Source organism: Schistocerca piceifrons, unplaced genomic scaffold (genome assembly GCF_021461385.2).
Source record: "Schistocerca piceifrons isolate TAMUIC-IGC-003096 unplaced genomic scaffold, iqSchPice1.1 HiC_scaffold_936, whole genome shotgun sequence".
NCBI classification, from domain to species: domain Eukaryota; kingdom Metazoa; phylum Arthropoda; class Insecta; order Orthoptera; family Acrididae; genus Schistocerca; species Schistocerca piceifrons.
In genome coordinates, this window is record NW_025729208.1 from 6,698,785 (window position 1) to 6,703,784 (window position 5,000).

General features: G+C 44.3%; 1 pseudogene; it reads right to left on the reverse strand.

Annotated features, from left to right (window-relative positions):
- Positions 1-3,731: 3,731 nt before the first annotated feature.
- LOC124771746 overlaps positions 3,732-5,000 on the reverse strand; it is a 3,375-nt pseudogene continuing 2,106 nt past the window's right edge.

Sequence of the window (5,000 nt, forward strand, 5' to 3'; positions counted from 1 at the left end):
TGTGGTCGCGTAAGCGTCCACATAAGAGTCGTTCCTGGACCTTCCCCATAGTGTTCAGCAAACATATTGGGCGGTAGCTCTTCGCAAATTTCGGATCTCTATCCTCCCCCTTTTTGATAATAATTGCCTCAGCAACCTTCCACACCTTTGGTACCCTTCCTTGCAGGAGACACTCATTCAGCAAGGCTGTCAAATACGGTACAATTAGCATTTTAAGGTTCTGTAATGTTTCTGTAGTTATTTTATCTATTCCAGGAGATTTATTTTTCTTCAAGGAATCAATGGCATTGCCCACCTCCTCCTGTGCAAACGGAATAACCACACCCTCATCTGGATAGTCTTCTTCCATTTTTAGTCTCAAAAGCGACTGGTATTCATTATCAGAATTTGGATTATCACTTGGTAGCAGTGCTTCCAATAAGTAGTGAGCTGAGTCCCGCCAACCTATTGTTGTAGTTCCATCCGGCTTCTGGAGTGTAGACATGATAAGTGGTGTCTTAATTTTTTCACTAATAATCTTATATGGCAGTCCCCATACATTTGTTTCAAATTGTCTTTTAACAAAGTTTTCCCAGTGCTTTATTCTGGTATTTATTAGTTCTTGTTTATAGTTTGCTTTCAGTTCTCTGTAGTTTTGCAGCCTTCTTTGTCTCTCTCTATCACCCAGTGCCCTTTGATATGCTCTTCGAGCACGTCGTACACATCTTCTCAATTCTGTTAATGTGGAGCTCCAAGGGACCCTTGACTGACGAAAATAGGATCGTCTAGGTATGAAGGAATTCATGAGATTTTGAATTTGGTTCTGTATCGTTTCAGCCGCCTCATCAATATCAAAACCATTTCCTCTTGGTACTTGTAGCTGTAACTCTTCCCTCATACCTTCCCAATCAGCTCTCTTAAAATCAAAAATGGTTCCAGAAAAATCTTCATTTCTATTCATGTCAGATGTCCTTGTTATTTGGAATGTAATCATATTGTGATCGCTTACCGTTACCCTATTCAACACCTGCCAGCCTTGTATCCTACTTAAAACACTTTCGCTAGCCAACGTCACATCTATATTCGATTTCGCGCCTGCTCTATTTTGATATGTATATGGGAAGCCGGGCCTATTCATCACTATTAAATTGAGTTCCCCAATTGCATCCTGCAATTCCACTCCTCTCTCATCAGTCTCTATGCTATTCCAAAGTATCGATTTCGCATTGGCATCTATTGTGAAGATATGGAATCTATTCCCTCCAACCTCTTTGGCTCTTTTCAATCTATCTATGTATGGTTGTATCTCATGTGCATACTGAAAATATGAATTAGTAAGTAAGAATACTCCCTCGGGTGTTGTTAACTCCACTGTGATGGAATGCTCGTCATTTACCTGAGAGATTGCTGTAAGCAAAATCTCCCTTTTTAATACCACAGTAACCGTCATAGGATTTTCTCCACACATGATTGCCCTAGCACTAACTGGACTATGAACAAGCTTACCATTTTTGGTATACGGTTCTTGAATGCATAAATCATCCAAACTTCGATCCTCTGCAACCTTCCAGATCTCGGACATGACTGTGATACTACGCATTGCATTAATCTGAGCAACTCTTATCCCAGAAATCCTATTTGACATTAAGGTTGTCGAATATGGTTGTAGAACTTAACTCCAGTCTTGTCATACTCATAAACGGTTCTTCCATAACATTCCACAAACTCTCTGTAAAGATCTTCTTTATTAAATTTTTCGCTACGTCGAGTATATGCACGATTAAGTAATTCGCTTAATTCTTCCATATCTGTAGGCAAGTTATTACATCGCAGTAGATAGGGACATTTTCATTCATTTATTACATCTTGAAAAACCTGCTGCCTTGAAAAACTAAAGCAGGCTGTTTACAGAAAATGTAATTTACATTAGTTACATGTAGCAACATTGGCCCTTCCATTATACTAAAGAAACTTTCAGCCTTCTTAGCCTCATAAAAGAGTTGCCCGTCCCTAGGGCCGTGGACCCGGGCTGCTACTACATGGTGAAACCACTACTATGTAATCTATTTGTTATCTTTATTATTACCATTTGAAAAAGAAAAGAAAAGGAAATGTCTAACCTAATAGAAGAAAAAGATTGAATAGTCAGAGTGTGAATGGAAGAAAGTGAAAGTAGAAGACCCATCACCAACACCCACTAACCTAAGAGTCTATGTCCATGAAATAAACTGTGACCTCATGTACCCCTGCTGTAGTCCTGGTAGATCTAGTCAGGACTCCGCTCCCATGAGGCAACAGTTTGAACTCATTGCAGAATTACCTCCTGTTCACATGGTCAGGACGTGGAAACACTTCAGAGTAATCTCTGGAACTCCTCACGCCCTGTCCGACCCAGGAGGCAACTGAATCCTTTTTTTTTTTTTTTTTTTTTTTTTTTTAGTCATCCTACATCTACATTTACTGTACAATTATTATTCTACTGTAGTTAAACCAAGTAGTTCTCTTGTCTTGAACATTTTATTCACTAGTTGTATTCGGCATCCTCCCCTGCACCGCGCCCATCGCCACCCCGTGACTCCTCGCCAGATTCTGGAGACAACTGCCCCAGAGCCTGCCGATTTGCCATATAGGCAGCTAGAGCACGGCCACGCGGAGCATACCACAGAAAGCGACGGCGATTATAGATGTTAGGTGGCACAGGTGGTGCGGTTCCTCTGGCAGCATCTAGTGTGTCTGGAGAAAGCGCGCGCCGAGCTCTCGTTGCTGTTGCTGGACCTTGAACACCTGGATTCACATGCTGCTGGCGTTCCAGTCTTCGTGCTGCGTGCTGCGCTGCTCGTCCTCCAGCAATAGTATACTCCCGCATTTGCCTAACTGAGTACCTATCTGCATATTTACACACTATTTCACACGCCTTTTCATCACGAACTATTTCATTAACGGTTTTATCACGTAACATCTCTAGCTCGTCAGATTCGAAATCACTGTTTTGACACCCATATATCATGTGTTCTGGATCTCCCTCAGCACCACATTCACATCTATCATGGTCTGAACTATTTATTTTTAAGAAGTAGGTAGGGTACGGTCCGTGTCCAGTTAAGAAGTGAATCATTCCTTTTGTTGCATTGATGTGTCGCATTCGCTTCCTCTCTTTAATATCTGGAAATATCCTATGTACTCGTCTTCCAGTATCAGTATTATCCCACACTATTTGCCATTCTCTATCCAGCCAGCGTGCTAGCTGGATTTTGTCCTCAATTCTTTGTCCTGTAATTGCTTCCACTCTACCTAAGTCACCCTTACGAAGCCAGTACCTAGCTCCTCTTTGGCGGATTTGTAAGTCTACAGGATACAGTCCTAAGACCACCAATAATGCCTCAGTAGGTGTTGTTCTGAAGGCACCAGTCATCCTAATGAGCACACTTCGTTGCATCCTTCTCAAGTGTCTCACAGGTCGTACCTGTCTTAGCTTATGTGCCCAAACACTAGCCCCAAAAGATACGATTGATAACAATATCGCTTCATGATATATTCTAATAGCATTAGGGGGTAATTTATAGCTGGAAGTCGCTATTGTACAAATCTTATTCATGAGACTCATAGCCTTCTCACACACTTGTTTGATATGTGCTCCAAAGTTCAAACCCTCATCTAGATACAGTCCAAGATATCTACAAATGGCTTCGCGACTGATTGGAGTATCTTGCAGTTTTATAGAGGGTCCTCTTCCTGCTGATAATTTCCCTTTAAGTAACATGTATTTTGTTTTGTTAACAGCCACTTGCAGTTTGTTACAAGCACACCACTGACTTACTAAATTAAGCATTATGTTAGCTCTTGTCTCTATAGAATTTCTAGAATCTCCTGTTATAATCACAAACAAATCATCGGCGTAAGCTATTACACCGGCTACATTTTCACTGTTATTCAGCAACTCTAAGAGGGGTTCTGTAAAAATGTCCCAAAATATAGGACCACAAATGGAGCCCTGAGGACATCCTTTAGTAACATGCCTAGTAATTGTATGTTCTGGCGCAATCCACTTAACTGTTCGATCTTTACAATAATCAAGCAAGCTCAAATACAGACACTTGGGGGTTCTCAATTCACGCAATCTAGCAAACAGGGAGGGCCAAAAAAGATTGTCAAATGCACCTTGTATATCAATTGTCACGGACAGCGGGAATCTCGTTAATCCATTCATGCGCGTCACTAATTAGATGACGAGGCATTTGGCTACCTTAAGAGAGTCATAGTTACTCCCGCCGTTTACCCGCGCTTGCTTGAATTTCTTCACGTTGACATTCAGAGCACTGGGCAGAAATCACATTGCGTCAACACCCGCTAGGGCCATCGCAATGCTTTGTTTTAATTAGACAGTCGGATTCCCCCAGTCCGTGCCAGTTCTGAGTTGATCGTTGAATGGCGGCCGAAGAGAATCCGCGCACCCGCGCGCCCCCGGAGGAGCACGCTAAGGCGGACGCGGCCTCGCAGCAAGGAAGATCCGTGGGAGGCCAAGGCACGGGACCGAGCTCGGATCCTGCACGCAGGTTGAAGCACCGGGGCGCGAACGCCGCGCAGGCGCGCGCATCCTGCACCGCCGACCAGCACGAGGCCGACCAACGGCGAGAGCAGACCACGCCCGCGCTAAACGCCCGCACTTACCGGCACCCCTACGGCACTCACCTCGCCCAGGCCCGGCACGTTAGCGCTGACCCACTTCCCGACCAAGCCCGACACGCCCCGATCCTCAGAGCCAATCCTTATCCCGAAGTTACGGATCCAATTTGCCGACTTCCCTTACCTACATTATTCTATCGACTAGAGGCTCTTCACCTTGGAGACCTGCTGCGGATATGGGTACGAACCGGCGCGACACCTCCACGTGGCCCTCTCCCGGATTTTCAAGGTCCGAGGGGAAGATCGGGACACCGCCGCAACTGCGGTGCTCTTCGCGTTCCAAACCCTATCTCCCTGCTAGAGGATTCCAGGGAACTCGAACGCTCATGCAGAAAAGA